Consider the following 20,701-nt stretch of genomic DNA (forward strand, 5'->3'; position numbering starts at 1 on the left):
TCAGATCAAAATATGGCAACTGACCTTCCTCAGAGCAAGTGAGTGATAGAGCAAGAGAAGGTATCTAGGATGATATTTCAGTCTCTTTGTAATCTAACTTTGAAAGTGACTTTTGCCATAGTGTATTCATTAGAAGCAAGTCAAGTCTGCCCTGCCCTCAAGTAGAGTGCATTATACAGAGGCACGCATACCAGCATGTGGGGATTGTTGGGGACATCATAAATGCTGTCAGATAGCTAGCTAGCTAGCTAGATAATAGGTGATAGATGATTAATGAATAGATGGATATTTTGAATTATACTTTCCATTGCACAGCAAATTTTGTTTTTGTTGTTTGTATAAGAAGTTTGTTTTATCTAATGAAATAAAAATTACCAATTTGACATGGTTACATTTTTAAATAAAAAGGCAAAGTTATTTAACTTCAATGGAACAAATAATTACTATAAAGAGACACAAGGAAGGTAACTAAGCAATTTCTTTTCATTGATGTTGGTGGGGTAGTTGAGATACACAGCTATATTTGAACTTATTATGATAAACTTTATTATTTAAAATTATTTTCCTATTATTAATGTAACTCATGCCCATTATAAAAATTTTAGAAAACACTATCCTTATTGGGAAATATAAAACACTGCAATTAATATTGCAATGTATTTTTTGTATGTATGTCATGCCAATTTCTTTTTTACTAAGCATAATTTTTGTGTCAGTTTTTATGACATTCTTAAGAGGAACAAGAGGGTTGAGATAAAATCTTTTCAACAATTGTAAATTCTGTACTAGTTATTAATCTATTATCTCTCATAGAGTCTAATGCTGGATCTCTAATGTGACAACCATTTCCTGAAGCACCAATTAGCCATCAAGTTGATTACTTTGGACTCCTTCCATCACAGAGGCCACTGATTTGCTTTTATGGAAATAGATATCTCTTCTGGGTATGAGTTTGGTCTTTCTGCCTGCAATGCTTTTGCCAGGCCAGTAGTCAGTGGATTTATGACTTTATTCACTATCAAGGTATTCAATGGCAAAGAAATTCAATTCACAGTAAAACAAGAATGCAGCATTGAACTCCTAACTGCGGAATACACTGATAAAATCCCATCACCCAGAAGCAGTGGCCTGTTAGAAAAGTAGAATGGCTGAAGACTGTTATGCACCAATTGAGAGACAAAATTCTGAAAGACTGGGATAATACCTTAGTGCAGGTGTCGGGAACCTATGGCTCGCGAGCTAGATGTGGCTCTTTTGATGGCTGCATCTGGCTCACAGAAAAATCTTTAATTTAAAAAAAAATTAAAAATATAAAACATTCTCATGTATTACAATCCATTCATTTCCTACCGCTCATGTTCATGGTTGTGGGTGGCTGGAGCCAATCACAGCTGTCCTCTGGGACAACACCAAATTTTTATTGGATAATGCGTCACATACACGGGTCATTGTATGGCTCTCATGGAATTACATTTTAAAATATGTGGCGTTCATGGCTCTCTCAGCCAAAAAGTTTCCCGACCCCTGCCTTAGTGGTATATACTTTGAATCAGCAATTAAACCAGATCCAATCAACCATAGTTAGTTTTTCTCCTTTGTATATAAAATATTTTATAATGAGTTGTATTCATTCTGCTTATAGATTCCCCCCACCCCCAAGATTGGGAAAGGAAGACCACTATGCCATTTGTCACTGTTTCTTCTCAATATTGTACAGTGTAATAAGGTGAAATAAGAAATAAAAGGTATGAGATTTTGAAAGAAATAAATAAAACTGTTTTGTGGATGATGCAGTCATTTGGAAATGGTATGATTGCATGCATAGATAATCCCAAAGAATACACAAATAAGTCATTAACATTTAGAAGTGAGTTTAGTAAAATTTCTATATAAAATTAATATATATAAAGTAAGATGAATTTCTATGCACCAGCAACAAACATTTAGCAAACAAAATGTTTTTTAAATGATGTCATTTATAATAGGATAAAACTTTAACTAGAAATGTTCAACTTTATAGCCCCAAAATAGGAAAACTTTATAAAGACATTAAAAATATTAAAGAACTGGCCCTGGCCAGTTGGCTCAGCAGTAGAGCGTTGGCCCAGCATGTGGAAGTTTTGGGTTCAATTCCCGGTCAGGGCACACAGGAAAAGTGCCCATCTGCTTCTCCACCGTTCCCCCTCTCCTTCCTGTCTCTATCTCTCTCTTCCCTTCCTGCAACCAAAGTTTCATGGGAGCAAAGTTGACCCAGGCATTGAGGAAGGCGCCATGGCCTCTGCCTCAGGTGCTAGAATGGCTCCGGCGCAATGGAACAATGCCCCAGATGGGCAGAGCATCGCCCCCTGGTGGGCATGCCAGGTGGAACCAGGTCAGGCACATGTGGGAATCTGTCTGACTGCCTCCCTGCTTTTAACTTTGGAAAATTACAATCAATAAATAATTTTTTAAAAAATAAAAAAATTAAAGAAGACTTAAAGAAATGGATAGATATATTGTGTTTAAATGTTGGAAGAGTCAGTATTATGTCATTTCTTTTGATATGAAGATTTAATGCAATCCCAATAAAATATCAGCATTTTTTTTCCTGAGAACTTAGCAAACTGATTATAAATTAATATGAGAACCTAAGTGATCAAGAACAGCCAAACAGTGAACGAGGGTTCTTTTTTCTCCACAGCCTCTCCAACACTTGCTATTACCTGTCTTGTTGATAATAGCTAATCTAACAGGTGTGAGGTGGTATCTCATTGTAGTTTTGATTTGCATAATGTAAAATAGTACAATTATGGAAAAAAGTATGGCGTTTCCTCAAAAAATTAAGAATAGAACTACCATATGACCCAGTAATCTCTCTATTGGGTATATACCCCTAAATCTCAAAAACATTGTTACATAAAGACACATGCAGCTCCATGTTCAATGCAGCATTGTTCACAGTGGCCAAGACATGGAAACAACCCCTCAATAGATGATTGGATAAAGAAAATGTAGTACATATATACTATGGAATATTACTCAACCATAAGAAATGATGACATAGGATCATTTACGACAACATGGATGGACCTTGATAACATTATACTGAGTGAAATAAGTAAATCAGAAAAAACTAAGAACTGTATGATTCTACATATAGGTGGGACACAAAATTGAGACTCATGGACATTGTCAAGAGTGAGGTGGTTACCAGGGAGAGGGGAAGGGAAGAGAGAGAAGTGGTGGGGGAGGGGAGGGGTATAAAGAAAACCAAATAAAAGGTGATGGAGGATAATTTGACTTTTGGTGATGGGTATACAACATAATCAAATGTCAAAATGATCTGGAGATGTTTACTCTGAATCTATGTACAACTCTAGTTGATCAATGTCACCCCGTTAAAATTGTCTAAAAAAAAGAAACAGCCAAAGACTCCTGATAGAGATCAAAGTAGGATAAAATTTCTTACCTACCTACTGTTCATTAGTGTTAAATACCACTATGAAGATAAGTGAGGTGACACATGCTCATGGTATATGGTATTATTAAGGCCATCAGTGGTCACAGAGTACTTTGTGGTTTGGTACAGATGGGCTTCAAAAAAGTAGGTTGAATAGTAAAGGAACAATTTGAAAGTGGAGGCAAGGAAGACATTACAGTATTTTTTAAAGAAGTGGAAGAAAAGACATTGGGGTGGGTGGATTGAAGAACTTCTTGGTTTTTATTGGATGGGGTCATTTTAACACATATATTTGATTAAAAAGAATTGCATTTCTTCTAAAGTGTTTATTTTATTGATTTTCAAGAGAGGAAGGCAGAGAGCAAGAGAGAGACGGTAATATCTGTTCCTGTATGTGTCCTGACCATACCTCTGTGGTCAGGGATAGAACTGGCAACCTCTGTGCTTCTGGACAAATATGAAATGATGACATAGTGCCATTTACGAGAACATGGATGAACCTTGAGAACATTATACTAAGTGAAATAAGTAAATCAGAAAAAGCTAAGAACTATATGATTTCACACATATGTGGGATATAAAAATCAGACTCATGGACATAGATAAAAGTAAAGTAGTTACCAGGGGAAGGGGATTGTGGGGGAGTCGATAGGGGTGGAGTAAAGAGGGGCAAATATATGATGAAAGAAAATGATTTGAATTTGGGTGATGACACACAATACAATCAACAGTTCAAATGCCATAGAAATATTTACCTGAAATCTATATACTCTTATTGATCAATTTTACTCCATTAAATTTAATTTTCTAAATAAAATTTTAAAAAAGAAAAACAACTGTGTAAAGGAAGCTCTTGAAATAGGCAAATATTGACTAATAATATTTGAATAGATAAAAATGTATGGGACCTAGTATATAAACATGGAACTGTCCTATAAGCATAAGAGACGAGTTAAACAATTTTGTTTTAATAAAAGCAGCCATGTCTTCTCTAATTTATCAGTATTAAACAAATTTTTATTCAACTTGTATGTTTTTCTTAAATGTGTACAGATCAAATAAACTAACACTTTTCTTACTTAGTGTTTAAGATTATGAAACATGTAAATTTGAGTTAACGAAATGGAGTAATTATTCTGAAAAACTTTATATTTCAGCTACAATTATGTTTTGTAGTTTGTTGCCCTAAAGATAATTTCCAAGACCTTAAAGTATCTTAAAATTTTGGGCTGATATTACATTAAGTTAATGACTGACCATTGGGTACCTAGGTCACATAATTGCCAGATATATGTTTATGTTTATAAAGTTTTATTTTTTATATATGCCATAGAGAGGCTGTATCCTTGAGTCGTGTTAATGAATGTGTTCATTTTTGCCACTATGGAGAAGGTATAAAAGGGAAGTGTATGACTGTTGAAAGTTGTAGTATGAGCTTTGCCTGTCTACTAACATTCTTGTGCATGACAGAGTTCTCAATTATCCATCCCTCCTTCTTTTCTTCATGATATAGAAGTTATTTACTTTGTGTGTGTGTGTGTGTGTGTGTGTGTGTGTGTGTGTGGCAGAGAGAGAGGGACGGACAGATAGAGAGACAGGAAGGGAGAGAGATGAAAAGAATCAGCTCATAGTTGCAGCACTTTGGTTGTTAATTGACTGCTTTCTCATATGTGCCTTGAAGGGGTTGGAGGGGCTCCAGCCGAGTCAGTGGCACCTTGCTCAAACCAGCAACCTTGAATTTCAAGCCAGCAACCTTTGAGCTCAATCCAACGACCATGGGATCATGGTTATGATCGATCCTATGCTCAAGCCAGCAGCCCCATGCTCAAGCCAGATGAGACTGTGCTCAAGCTCACCACCTTGGGGTTTCGAACTTGGGACCTCAGTATCTCATTATGCCACCACTGGTCAGGCAGAAGTTAGTTACTTTTGTTAAAGATTATAATAATTATAAATGGTTGAAACTACTCTGGGAGAAATAGTGTCAGAAAAATACAACTATGCATATGTCTTTGTTTTTTAAAGAAAAGTTTACTTTTGTCTTAATGTAGTAGCATTGTCTTTGTCTTTTTTGTTATCTTTTAGGATTTTATTGAGGATCCAAAAATCTTGTGTGTATGTGAATTAACTATCAATACTTACTGCATCAGAAATAAATACTGAGAGAATTTTACAACACTTATTTGTTGATTCATTTAAAGATAGCAATGGTGAACATGTTGCATATTAATGACATTTTAATAGTATAATAAAATTATTGCTGACCTTGCAGAACCCTTAAGATCTATCTTAAAGTGTCAGTTTATTCTAGAATATGAGGAGTTAATTAAAGATAAAATTTGGAAGGTAAATTTTATTTACCCTGGTTTATCATACCTGAGTCCAAAAAAAGTTTAAAATGTGTTAAAATCTTGGCAAAGTGTGCTCAATTTTGATGGCCTTATTTCCTTAGTTTACTGCTTATTGGTTTTGCCTATAATATGAAGGGTTATTTTTGGCTTTCTAGATAGTAGAGATTCTGTCTAATCAGAATAATTTTCTGCATTTTATGTTGACTTTATCACATTCTTGATTATTAATGAAAAAAAGGTTTCACATTCCTTACTTATTAAATAACTAAGATTCTTTACAATTGTGATAACTCTTTTTTTTTGTTTTAAAATGTTCATTTTTAAGGTGACTTTATTATCTTTGCTTTTCATGACCTAGAAACAACCTAACTTCTTTGGCAGTTGTATTATTCCTATTACAAACTCTTATCAGATATTTCACATATGAAAAATTTCAGTAAAGGTTTGTTTTTAGTGAAAGTCTCTTTGCTCTGCAGATAGTTTTTGTTATACTTCAATTCTTGCCTGAAGGCTCTGCTATAAGCTACAAGCTATATTTGAGTCTTGAGCAAAATAGGGCGATCTCAGAGCCTTGTCAAAAAGGACTATAACAGGTAATTCAAATTATTGATACTTTCAAAAGAAGATCCTTGGGTATAAGCTTCTGATGGCATCACTTAGACAACTTTGAGATCACCTCAATGGACTGAGTCAGGATTTCCAGACTATTGTTTAGTGAAGAAGCAGATGGTTTCATGATACTACTAACCCAAGATCCATCAGGACTAGGACTAACTACATAAGGACTGAATGAACTGATGAGAAAAAGTTTATTGTGGTTACTTGTTTGGAATAATTTTTTTCTAGATGATATAAGAAAGACCTTTCTTTTTATACTTAAGCTGTGTGTAACCTATATTTTTAACAGCTTTATTGAGATATAATTTGTACACTACACAATTTACTCATTTAAAGTATACAATTCAGTTGTTTTTAGTCAATTCATGGAGTGAAGATTGCCATTACCACAGTCAATTTTAAAACATTCATCATCCTAAAAAGAAACCCTGAATCCATTAGCAGTCATTCACTCCTCACTCCCTCCTCCACCCCATTACCCAGCCTCTGGCAACCACTCATCCACTTTCTGTCTCTATGGATTTGCTTATTCTGCACATTTCATATAAGTGGAATTACACGTGTGGTCTTTTGTGACTAGATTCTTTCACTCAGCATTATGCTTTCAAGGTTCATGCATGCCGTAGCTATATCAATGCTTTGTTTTGTTTGATTGCTGAGTAGTTCATTATATGGATTTGCCATATTTTATTTATCCTTTCATCAATTGATAAATATTTTTGTAACCCATAATGTTTAAAATTATACTTGACTTTCACTGATCTGTTTCCTTCTTCTACCACTGCCCCTGAATTCCAAAATTTTAACTAAGTTCCTTATTTTTCATGTCAATATAATTATTTGCATAGTTCATTTAAATATTCACACCCCCCTTTTTTCTTAGTAGTATTAATTGGAAGAAACAATTTTACAACCAACATCTTGTCTGGGGTATCATATTTGAGAATTATGCTCATTGAATCAAGTATGGCCAGACACTTTTATGGAACTCAAATTGACTTTATTTCTGGAGCTAAAGTCTACAAAGAAGGGTCTCCCAGGAAAACTCCTATGGGACTTAGAAGGTCCAGCTTTACTGAGGTCAGAAACGTTACTTCTGGGCATGCCAGAAATATTGATATATTTTAGGGTCCTTGAGGAGAATTTATAGATAGTGCAAATGAAATCTGGCACAGAGTGCTTCTTGAGCTTGGTTTCTTTGCCTCAAGATAGCAAATAATAAACGTCCAGTTTGAATTCTCTAATAAAAACTTTTAAGGAAATTAATTTTGAAAGTCCTGTACAGTAAATGAATACATGTTACAGCTGTGTAAATGATCAGACCAGACCTCTGAGACCAGCCTTCTTTTGTGATGATGAAGAAATGTTCTTAAATGTTACTTTCTTTTGATTACTTTGAGATAAGGAGGGAGAGAGTATAAGGAAAAATGTAAGACTTTGTTTAGAATAGGCAAAAGAAATTACTGAGTATCCTTTTAATGGAATGTTAGAGTCTCTCAGGGATTAGCTCATCCTACCAGGGTATTAGCCTTTGCCTTTGACTAGGCTATTCCATGACTCTAAATAGACAGGAGTTAACTGGTAGAAAACTGATGACAATGTCAACAATTCTAGTCCATACAAGTGCAAATTAGCTGTGTCCAGTGTGATTCACTTTATTATTGACCAACGACTAGACCAGTTTTTGCAAATTCATTTCAACATGCCTTTAACTGTGTATAAATTTGTGAGTCTTTGCCTTTTTTGTGACATCTTTTCCAGTTCTTTGTTAATTAATGACAATAAAAATGAATAGCACTGGCCCTGGCCGGTTGGCTCAGCGGTAGAGCGTCGGCCTGGCGTGCGGGGGAACTGGGTTCAATTCCCAGCCAGGGCACATAGGAGAAGCGCCCATTTGCTTCTCCACCCCCCCCTCCTTCCTCTCTGTCTCTCTCTTCCCCTCCCGCAGCCAAGGCTCCATTGGAGCAAAGATGGTCCGGGCGCTGGAGATGGCTCCTTGGCCTCTGCTCCAGGCGCTAGAATGGCTCTGGTCGCGGCAAAGCGACGCCCTGGAGGGGCAGAGCATCGCCCCCTGGTGGGCAGAGCGTCGCCCCTGGTGGGCGTGCCAGGTGGATCCCCGTTGGGCGCATGCGGGAGTCTGTCTGACTGTCTCTCCCCGTTTCCAGCTTCGGAAAAAAAAAAAAATGAATAGCACTTGTTCATTTTATCTTTTTATGAGTGCTTTTATCCTTTTTGAATGTTGTCTTTTAATATCCCTTAATAAGTCAAAATTATCCCTGTCCCACCTCTGTGAGTAAGCAACTTGAATGGCAGGATAGGGCTGACTAACAGGTAAAGAAGAGGGATGGAGCAAGGGATGGACTGGACTGGCTCTCAGGGCTGGTGGCTCTCAGTTCTTTTTTGATTCTTTCTAAGAATGGGATAGTGACAAAGAATACATGAAAGCAATGGGATAATCCTTTAGTGAAATAACTTACGGTAGAAGAAGGGAACTAGAAGGTAAATACAACAGAAAGAATGACAAGAAACCTGGGTTCTAGATCTAAGTCTGCCACCATTAGCTGTCTGACATAGAGAGTAACTTTTTTTTTAACATCTCTAGTTTCCACATATTATCTCTTAGGGTTGTTATAAGGATTCAAATTAAATTAAACCATCATGTAAAGTGATCAGCATTATGGCTGCTTGTTTGTATTATTGTTATTATTCTCTGGACTTCAGTTTCCTCAACTGTTAGAAGAAGGAGCACAGCTCGGTCCATGTTACCCAAACTTTGATGCGCTTGAGCTTGGGACACTCGCTTGAAAGGTAGTCTTAAAACCCACCCCCTCATACTTACCTGGCAGGGGAGATACCATGATCACGAAGGTGGTTTTCCCAGGGCGAGGCTTATCCATTTCACTCCGGATGTGCTGACCCCTGCAATTTCCCCAAATGTGGGAAACTCGACTGCATAATTTGTGGTAGTGGGGGACTGTGTTCGTGCTCTCCCCTTAAATTAAAAAAAACACCCCACCCCAAGTATTCTTACTTAGGAGGGTGTACAGATACTTGCCTTTTTAACAGCCAGGAGATTCTGATGCAGCTGATTTGAAGGTTATATTTATACATTGAGGAGAACTCTACCAGATGATCTAAAATTTGTCTTGAAGTATGAAATCTCTGTATTTTCCCTTAACCTTAAAATCTCTTAGCAGGAATAGCAGATAAAATGCCCAGCTTCCTCAAATGGTAATAGAATCTTCATTATTGAGGAGAAAAGGTAGAAAATTTTAAGAAAAAGAAATGGACCACCTCATAAAGTTGTATCAAGTGAAATAATTAAACATGGCATGGGATAAATTGCACATAATTTAAAATAGTGGCCAATATTTATTGATTGTATCATTTGAAGGAAAGAAATCTAAAAGCAGAGCCTCTGATCCAAAAGTATCCATTACCTAAAAGCTGGGTCCACAGTGTGTTGCAAGGACCAGCAGCCTCAGCATCACTTTGTTAGAAATAGTCTGTGACCCCAATCCAGATCTGCTAAATCATCATTTGCACTTTAGCAAGCTGTTTTGGCGATTCATATGCACTTCAGAGGTTGAGAAGGCTTGATATAGAACACAAACCAATATATAGGAATCAGTTAGACAAAAAGTATTAATCATGTGATGCTTATTAATTAATGGTTCCTAGTTGATGGATGCTGGAATATATTAAAATCACTTGGAGAACTACGAAATATAGACCCAATCTCAGAGATTGGAATTTCAAGCTGGGCCCTGAAAAATAATTTATTTTGAAGAAACACCCCCCCTCCCCTGGTAATTATGGTTCACAGCCAGGTTTGGGAGACACTAAAGCAGGGGTCCCCAAACTTTTTACACAGGGGGCCAGTTCACTGTCCCTCAGACCATTGGAGGGACGGACTATAAAAAAAACTATGAGCAAATCCCTATGCACACTGCACATATCTTATTTTAAAGTAAAAAAACAAAACGGGAACAAATATAACATTTAAAATAAAGAACAAGTAAATTTAAATCAACAAACTGACCAGTATTTCAATGGGAACTATGCTCCTCTCACTGACCACCAATGAAAGAGATGCCCCTTCTGGAAGTGCAGTGGGGGCCGGATAAATGGCCTCAGGGGGCCGCATGTGGCCAGCGGGCCATAGTTTGGGGACCCCTGCACTAAAGGGTATGAGAAGTGGAAGTTCCAAAAAAAGAATGTAATGGAGCAGAGGAGTAGTTCTTCAGTTGAACCTTTGGATTTTTGCAGAATGAAGAGAGTGTAGTGTGTGTGTGTGTGTGTGTGTGTGTGTGTGTGTAAACAACACGATAGCACAATGTTATTATAACTATTTTTCAGAGAGTGAGAAAAAAAATTCAAACTGAAAGAAATATTGTTCTCTGGGCAGTTTGGCAGGATTTTAAGACAATAACATTTTTCTTTTAGAAACAGGGATGATATGGTGCTGCTCATAATATTTGGGAGCCAATGCCACATTTGATTTATGTTTAGAAACAATTCCAATAGTTACAATATTATTCTTCTCAAGTTCTACTTGGGGCTAATATGTACATTCTTTTTCTCACATAAAGACAGCTTGGATTTGTTTCAAGAAAATGGAAAATATTTCTGTGGATTGGCCCAACATTTTTTTAAAATTTTTTTTTGTAAATTTTTTATTTATTCATTTTAGAGAGGAGAGGGAGAGAGAGAGAGAGAAAGAGAGAGAGAGAGAGAGAGAGAGAGAGAGAGAAGGGGGAGGAGCAGGAAGCATCAACTCTCATATGTGCCTTGACCAGGCAAGCCCAGGGTTTCAAACCGGCAACCTCAGCATTTCCAGGTCGATGCTTTATCCACTGCGCCACCACAGGTCAGGCTGGCCTAACATTTTGACTTCACTGAATTCATTAAACATCATGAAATCATGGATATGATTATAATTTAAAATATCAGGTCTATGCAAATGTCAGGTCACGGTTTGGATTCTTCCAGCCTCTCCTTTCCTTTCCCCTTTTATTCTTACTGCACTCAACACAACCTTGCTCTTCATCCATGGGTCAGATCAGATGTCACCTACCCCTCCAAAGAATTCTTGATTTTTTTATGAACTCTATACCTTGACTCTATGTTCAAAATTGAACTTCATAATCATGTGTTATAAGTTATTTGTTTCCATGTAGGCTTCCTCTATTAAACTTTGAGTTCTTTGAGGCAAGTGATGATTTTTTAAATTCATATTTGAATGTCTAGTGCTGTAGTTTCACTTCTCAGATGTTGGCATAAACTCTTAATAAGCCTAATCTCCCATGGATAACAATTATACATTCTGGACAAATTATAAAAAACAATTACATAAAAACTCTAGAGAATAAACCGAAGTAGGCAGAGTATACAGGGAAGTTTAAATTTGGAAGAAATAACTGTCATATTAAAAGTTCCCAGTTATTGCAGTTTTAGCAAAATGGCAGCCTGTGATCACAACGTGATGCTATCTTGACCTGCTTCTTTTTGTCTTGGCAAGCAAAAAGCAGAACTCACAGAGGCCACAGCTGCTGGAAAGTGCAGGGAGGCCCAGGAAGAAGAGAGGCAGAGCTAGTAAACATCAAATTCTATGTTGAAACCCCTTTCACAATATGACTCCTGGATCTCACATGCATGATGAAGAATCAAAGAAGTTTGCAGTTGAGGGTAAAAAAACTGAACTGAGATATAAGTTGCAACCTACCATGGGCAGAACAGAATTTTCAGTTAAAACACCTGCTCAAAAAAATCATTCATGCTCTTTGGAGGAATTTAACAGAATTCAGAGTCTCTATAACTTTCAATTACAATCCAAATCACTCAATATACAAAATATCAGAAAAATGTGACTCATTCTTAAGTGAAAGGGCAATCAATAGACACCAATCTTTTGATGATTGAGATGCTGGAATTATCAGACATGAACCTTAAAACAGCTCTATAACCATATTCAACAAAATAAAGAAAAATGCAATTAGAGTGAAATGAAAAATAGGAATTCTCAGCAGAGATATAGCTATTTCTTTTGGGTTCTTTATTATTTATTATTATTATTATTATTATTTTGCATTTTTCTGAAGCTGGAAACAGGGAGAGACAGTCAGACTCCCGCATGCGCCCAACCGGGATCCACCCGGCACGCCCACCATGGGGCGATGCTCTGCCCACCAGGGGGCGATGCTTTGCCCATCCTGGGCGTCGCCATGTTGCGACCAGAGCCACTCTAGCGCCTGAGGCAGAGGCCACAGAGCCATCCCCAGCGCCCGGGCCATCTTTGCTCCAATGGAGCCTTGGCTGCGGGAGGGGAAGAGAGAGACAGAGAGGAAGGCGCGGCGGAGGGGTGGAGAAGCAAATGGGTGCTTCTCCTGTGTGCCCTGGCCGGGAATCGAACCCGGGTCCTCCGCACGCTAGGCCGACGCTCTACCGCTGAGCCAACCGGCCAGGGCCTTGGGTTCTTTATTATATTGATTAAATAGCCTCTAGAGTTAGCCACCTATCTTAGCCTATTCCTGCTTATCTTTCTACTAAAATGCCTTGTATTTCAAATTAATATTTTATAAAATATATACACTGAACTCTCTAGTAAAATCATCTCACAATTTATGGCTGACATTTTTTTTAGATCTGCTTCCATTGAATGTCTAGTCCACACATAATGACTTGTCACAATATAGTGCGACTGTCAGGGAATCACTTGGTTTCTGCTTAGTCACCTTTATTCAATCTGGTTTGGACAGTGTTCTCATTGAGTCTATAATTTTTTCTTAACAGACTCCTGGCGAAGAATGTTTTCCTCCTATAGTCATAAGCCAAAGTTACACCTAGACATAAATTATATTAGGACATTAAATTATTAATATCAACTAATATTAATAGTCTACTTAAAACTTAAAGCCCAAAACTTTTCTTTTACTATTCTTTGAGTTAAGAGAATAAATGCAGCTTTTTATAAAGAACACTTCTCACTGATTTTTAGGTTGACATAAAATGAAGCTTGGACAAATGCTTTGTAACTTAGATGAAAGTAGAGGCAGGAGCTGTTAGTAATCTTTCTATGGCCACAGTCATGGCCAGCCTCATCATAAAGTTAAGTGGACTAACAGAAGGAAACTCATACCTTACTGATATCATGGGACCACTTCATTAAACTCTAGACTGTATAATAAAATGGGCCAATAAAATCACTTTGTTATTTGAACCAGTTTAAGTTAGGTTTTCTGTACCTCACAGTTTCAGTTAACTCAACTGATATAATGAAGCTTGAGTTATGGGGTTATTGATAATTATAAACTTTTTTCCTTTGGACTTATGCAATGACATAGTATCTTTCTTGAGTATGTGCTACAAATGTTATGAAAAATAATTTAGTACTGGAATTTTAAAATCTCATTACAGTCTGAAAACAATGTTTCTTGGAACATTTGTTTTGCAATTTCTTGTCACCATCTATCAAAGAATTGCCATTAATGCAAAAATTTGATTTTTTTTTGTCTATCATTGCTCAGTGACATATAACTTCTTTCAGTGTTGCTGAATATTCTCTTGTTTTCAGTCTTTACATATGCTGCTCCTTCTGCTTACATATGCTGCTCTTCCTCCAATTCTTTATCTAACTAAGAGATAATAACTATGCTTAAGAGATCTTCTATGATGCTATAGACTTTTCTGTCCAAATGCTTTGTATTCTCTCTTCATAACTCTTATTTTTTCAGGAATTTCTTTTAAAAATTTTTAATTGATTTTAGAGAGAGACAAAAAGAAACATTGATTTGTTGTCCCACTTATTTATGCATTCATTGGTTGATTTTTGTCTGTGCCCTGACCAGAGATTGAACTTGCAACCTTGGTGTATCAGGATGAAACTTTAACCAACCAGGACCAGGGATCCAGGAATTTCTTAATATCTTTCTTTCCCAATATGCTCAATGAGGCAGGTTCCAACTTCTTGTAAATAGAATTATACATCCATGCCTTTGGCCATGTGACTTTGCAGTAGCTCCCATTGGTGTAAGTGGAAGATATAGTCCAACCTCATTAATTTGGGTTGGACCAAATGACTTGAGTTGACCAATTAAATATGAGCAGAAATGTCAGTTCTGAACTGAAGCATTAAAAAGCATAGTACATGGGTCTGAGTTGAATCAGGAGATAGAAACCACATAGTAATTTATTTGAGTAGGGGAAATTTGATATACTGCTCACAAAAATTAGGGGATATTTCAAAAACAAATATGAAGCAATAAAATATCCCCTAATTTTTGTGAGCTGTATATATAATGAATTACTGAACTGTGATAGAAGAATAACTATAATGATATAAAGGAAACTCTAGAAATGAGGGAAAGTACTCAAGGAAGGGCAATAATGGAAAGGGAGCTGCTTCGCAAGGATTAGTTTAGATCTCATTGGAGATCTTATGGCTGTAGCTATTGGATGGTAGAGAAGTTTGCTGGATTGCACTGGTTAGAGCTGGTCCACAGTTACCAGGCATCAGAAAACAACTCTGTGAGATGCAAGTGAGTTGAGGCTGATGATTAGGGAATCAAGGTATCTGGAGCCCACTCGCTAGCAAAATGGAATATAGTCTGTGAAACATGGTATCTGTGTTGGGACAGCTATAGGAAACAACCTCTGGGATACAAGTGAGCCAAGGCTCATGAGTGGGTATGCAAAGAGAGCTAGGGCACCACTGTGAGCATGAGGTCTGTAGTATACCAGTGTCCACTTCAGGAGGGTCATGTCTTGCAAGTCACTGGGCCTGAGCCAGGCTGTGAGATTACTGAGTGACGGTGCACTCTCAGCACATAGCTGGGACAGAGTACCACTAGATGTTCCTCTACACATGCACCATGCAACAGAAGCAAAAAGTATACTCTCAGTATACTGGAACCAGAAAAAGAAACCTCCTTCCTCCTGTAATGTTCTTCCACTGGTGAAGTTTACTATATATAAAGGACATGTTCATTGTAAAGAGCAAGTAAGTAAAGAGTCTAGTTTACTATTACAAAGCAGGTATTTAAGGTGAATTTGGAACTGAAGGGCTATAAACTGATCACTGGCATGCACTGCAAGTTCCTACCAGCTTTAATGAGCTACTACTGCTCTCCATGAAAAGTGAGGTCCAGAGAGTCCTTGCTTCTTCAGTCTGAGTCCTATAGTGTGGAGTACACATAGCCCTCTGTGGAGTTTGGCCTAGTTCAGTTGAAATGATTGAAATAACAGTAGACTTATAAAATAAGAAATATTAAAGAAATGTTCGTTATAGCAAGCTGTTGAGATTTTGAAACAATTTGTTAAACAGAAAAAAACAAATACATCCTGTTTTCCTACATCCCTTGTGCCTGTACCTAGATTATAAATAGGAGCTCAATATGTATTTTTTAATGAATTGTTTTTCAAACTTTAGAGCCATTTTCTAATTGCTCTGAAGGTTTAGCCCAAGTGTTGTTTAATAAGCAATAGATTGAGTCACCATTTCAGGTATACAATAGAAAAGGAAAAACATCATGAAGTGTCTTACTGGATTTCAAATCTGATCTTTAAAAGAAAAAAAAAAAACTCTTAAGGAAAAACCTAAACCCAGGAATTGCCTATTTATCTTTTAAACCCATGTAGCTCATTCAGTGTGGAGCCTTTATACGGTGCAGCTAGCCATTAAGTCTGGCTTCATCATTTAAATTGGTACCTTTTTGATGTGGCTTTGGGGGAACAAGGTGAAAACTAATCAGAAGAAGATTGCTTTGTATGTGAGCCAGTTATTGCTCAAAGGGTAAATTTATAGGTGAAGACAGAAAACAGATAATCAAAACATAACCTCTACTTGTAGGCTGGAACTATCATAATTTAATTTTATGTTTCAATCTTTTTCTCTTGTTTGGGGTCACAGCACACATCACACCCTCATATATAACTGACTAATGGTAAAGAACTCTGTCTTTTCTTGCATTAATTATTATGCTGATATTACTTTCGTTTCACCACAAAGAACCAGTAGTATGCATGAACACATTCTAAAGTCAATTGAAAATATTTTATTAATATTATTTTATATTTATTTATAATTTTATAAATGCTTTTAAAATATCTTTAGTATAAAGATAAAATCCATTTCAAGGATACCTGCTAGGAAATTTAGCATGTTATTTTTTTTTAAGTGAGAGGAGGGGAGATAGACAGACTCCCGCATGCACCCTGATCAGAATCCACCTGGCAACTTCCCTCCTCCATGCAGGGCCTATGTTCAAATCAACCAAGCTATTCTCAGTGCCTGGGGCCAACGCTTGGACCAACTGAGCCACTGGCTGCAAGAGGGGAAGAGAGAAAAGAGGGAGAGGAAGGGGGGAGAGAAGCAGATGGTTGCTTCTCATTTGTGCCCTGACCAGGTATTGAACCCAGGATGTACACACACTGGGTCCATGCTCTATCCATTGAGCCAACTGGCCAGGGCCACATGATTAAAATATATGTTTAAAATCTAAATTTAAAGAGGGACAAATACACAATGATGGGAAATGATTTGACTTTAGGTGATGGGCACACAACACAATCAACAGTTCAAATGTTACAGAGATGTTCACCTGAAATCTTCATATGTACTCTTATTGATTAATGTTACCTCATTAGATTTAATTTTTAAACAAAAAAATATAAGTTTAAAAAGTTTTTTCAAAAATTATACAAAACTTTTCTAAGCAATTAAGAAACATTATGTTCTAATTTAATTTGAAACACTTTTTCTTTTATAGTGTTACATAAATAATGGTGTGTCTTATAATCGATGCTATGGGTGGGAGTGGAACATTTTTCTTTCTATCCCTCAAGGTTCTTTGGTTGGTCTAATTCTCAAATTAACATAAGGCAGATTAACAGGGGAAAAACATATTTAATTACATATATACAGTGCCTATAAGATTATAAGACTCACAGGGAGTCATGCAGTTGAAACTTGTATGCCAACCTGAGCTAAGAAGAAAGGAAGTAGGGGTCTAGGATTACAAAGGGAAGGAAGACAACTTGCAGAAAGACAGAAAGAGCAAGTGTTTGGTAAACAAATGTTTGCCAGGCCATGCAGAGATCCTGGGACACAGAGAGGAATTTGAACAAACAGGAACTGCCAAGCTCCCCTAACCCACCACACTTAGCCCATACTCTTTGTAGTTACTTCTGGTTATAACTCTTTTTCTGGACTAGGTTTTCTAAATTATTTTAGGCAGTTAAGTGGGAGGTAGAAAAACCTTTTCTGAGTGTTTTGGGCTTTGATTTTCTTTAGCTCAAAATAGTCCTCATGCTAAAGTACTAGATTTTGGGGTGACGTGTTCTAATCTTTACAATGACATTTTAGATTTGGTATCAAAACCTGAAAAAATTCAGGTTGTCTGTTAAATACTTTGCACTATGTCTATTAATAGAATTCACGTAGTGAAGAGAGGAGTGTTGATGAAGAAGAGTAGGAACAATAATGGTTACAAAATCTGTCTGGGGTGAATTCTTAAGTAATTGCAGTACCTATCAGAGAAGGAAGCTATCCTTCAAGTCTATTTTTCAAATTGCTTTGGCATGTGCAACTCATAATTGATAACTTTTCCTGGTGTCTGAATTTCTGCTAAAAAATTATCAGAGGCATGCATTTGAATTATCTTGATTTACTGGATGGGATAATTGCCTATGATGATTTTTAATCATACTTGTGAAGATTCTGCAGGAAGTCAAATATAGTTATAGAGTTAACCTTTTAATTAGTTTGGTTGTTATTAACAGAAGGTAGTCAGATAAAGTGTGGAAGGCAAGGTCAAATTCATTTTCTCAGGCATTGCAATGCAGATGCAGTCCTTGCCCCACAGATGATGACTGCACATGGCTGAGGATGGAGGTCTTTTTACATTACATCCTAGGGGTACTAATTGAAGGAAGATGTTTCTAGCTCCTTACAGGTTTTAAAGCTTCTTGAAATTACAGCAAGACAATCATGAAGGACCAGCCACTCAGTCTTGACCCTGGCTGGAAGCCCAGATGCCTAATACTAAAAGGCTCATGTGTGGAAAGAACTGTGCCAAGTTTATTGGGCTGCTTTTTGAGACCATTTGTTTTTCTTTTGCTTCATTTATACATATGTTATATTTTCATCTTTGTATCTGTAAGGCCAGTAGCTGCAGCCACCATCACAGCCGCCTGGCCCGTGCAGGTTCGCATTTGATTCGGACAGACAGTAATAAAAGAACAGAGCCAAGAACTGATAGGCCATTAGCTTTAATCCTAGCTTGCACTCGGTGGGCAAGAAATACACACAGTGGGAAAACACTTCCCTTTCCATTCAGGGCTCCAAAAGCCACTGACTTATCCAAGTTTCCTAGAAGTAAAGGTTTCTAGCTCACCAGCCTTATTCACCTCTGTTCCCCATCTCTTTCTCTCTACACAAACTGGCTTCTCCTTCAGCACTCTGACATCTTGGCTGCTTCTCCTCTCCTCCACGTGGCCTTTCTCTGCTCTCCTCTCTAATGCTAATCTCAGGAACTGAGAGAGAGCAAGCTCCTGGTCTGCCCCATTTTATAGTATAGAAATAGAAACCTTTAATCCAATATACAAACAAGGAAGTCTCTGATACAAAGTCACTTATCTGAGGCATAATAGGATTCCTCATCAGAGTGCACCACCCTCTATCATGCAACAGTCAACAGTGTGGGGAAAAGCTTAGTCTTAAAACTAAGCCTTAGAGTATAATGACCCTGCCTGCTTACAGTCTGTCCCCCACACCCAATGCAAACTATAAGCAAGCAAACATATATATCATATTTACAAACTTATTTGACCAACAGTATCCCCTCTGCTATCTCAAGGTCTTGCACAGAGTTCGCATAAAATATGTAAAGGCTCACAGTGTTGTTGTTTTTTGAAAGCCAGTTTTCCTTAAGTTTAAAATTATACTTACTATATGTAGAGTAGTAACTCGTTTTTCTGGAGGAAAAAAAAACTATGCCTGAATTTGACATCAAGATTTTAAGTCTTCATTAAAAATTCATGCTCATATTGCAGGGAGGCAGAATTTGCCATCCCAAAATATGCCTCTTTGGCATAAGGATTATCTTGAGCTGGCTATTTGTAAGAAACTGCAGGCCCAGAAGAAGCTATGAAACCTGGGCAAAAGTCACCCTTTAGTAAGAGACATTTACATTTAATAAAAGAAATCTCCATTTGGAAGACTGTCTCTCCCTCTGTGCCAGGAAGGAAAAGATGACCAAATCTTTAGAAACTCTTATCAATAGAGAAGTCTGTATAATAATTTTATTCTTGTTTACTGTGCTTTTATTGATCATCTCCTATACCAGCCCCCACTTCCCACCCCCTCATCTTCTTTTGTCTTTAGCTGGGGATAATATTTAAGGTGATAGTTTAGGCCATTTTGGAGAGTTACCCAGATTTCCTGGGTCTTTCTCATGTGTACAAGAGGCATACATGTTATTCCATTTGTTTATTTTTCTCCCATTAATCTGTCATTGATTACAGGTGGGTCTCAGCCAAGAACTTAGAAGGGTAGAGGGAAAATTATTTTTCCTTCCCTGTAATATGAATAAAGGTAAACTAAATTACCTTTGCTTGGTTATTTTTGACTCTCCCCTGTCCCAAGCCCTTATTAACTAGTAAATACAACTGGGCTCCTATAAAACCAAGATTTAGAACCCAAGAATAGAAGTAATCAAGGGAAAGAAAAGTTATTGACATAGGTTAAAGTCAAAATAGAATGAAAATTAATATTAAAGACTCATGAGCATACCTCTAAAGGCAAACTCTGTATTAGCTAACTGAACATCCATCAAATCTTTTAAAATATTTGGAAGTGGCCTGATCTCTGGTGGTGCAGTGAATCAAGTGTCGACCTGGAATGCTGAGGTCATCAGTTCAAAACCCTGGGCTTGCCCGGTCAAGGCACATGTGGGAGTTGATGCTTCCTGCTCCTCACCCTTCTCTCTCTCTCTCTCTCTCTCTCTCTCTCTCTCTCTCTCTGTGACTCTCTACTTTAAAATGAATAAATAAATAAATGTAAAGCCAGTAGCCATAGCCACCATCACAGCCGCCTGGCCCATGCAGGTTCACATTTGATTCGGACAGACAGTAATTGAAACAACAGAGCCAAGAACTGGTGGGCCATCATCTTTATTCTAGCTTGCACCCAGCGGGCAAGAAATACACATAGTGGGAAAAGACTTCCCTTTCCATTCAGGGCTCCCAAAGCCACTGAATTATCCGAGTTTCCTAGAATCAAAGTTTTCTACCTCAC

General features: G+C 37.3%; 1 non-coding gene across 1 annotated transcript; it reads left to right on the plus strand.

The window, feature by feature from the left end:
• The first annotated feature begins 9,239 nt into the window (after positions 1 to 9,239).
• LOC136317884 (U1 spliceosomal RNA) lies at positions 9,240 to 9,403 on the plus strand. Its single transcript, XR_010727902.1, has one exon. It is a non-coding gene; the product is annotated as a U1 spliceosomal RNA (small nuclear RNA).
• The last annotated feature ends 11,298 nt before the right edge of the window (positions 9,404 to 20,701 follow it).

The sequence above is a fragment of the Saccopteryx bilineata genome, chromosome X (genome assembly GCF_036850765.1).
Source record: "Saccopteryx bilineata isolate mSacBil1 chromosome X, mSacBil1_pri_phased_curated, whole genome shotgun sequence".
Classification (NCBI taxonomy): Eukaryota; Metazoa; Chordata; class Mammalia; order Chiroptera; family Emballonuridae; genus Saccopteryx; species Saccopteryx bilineata.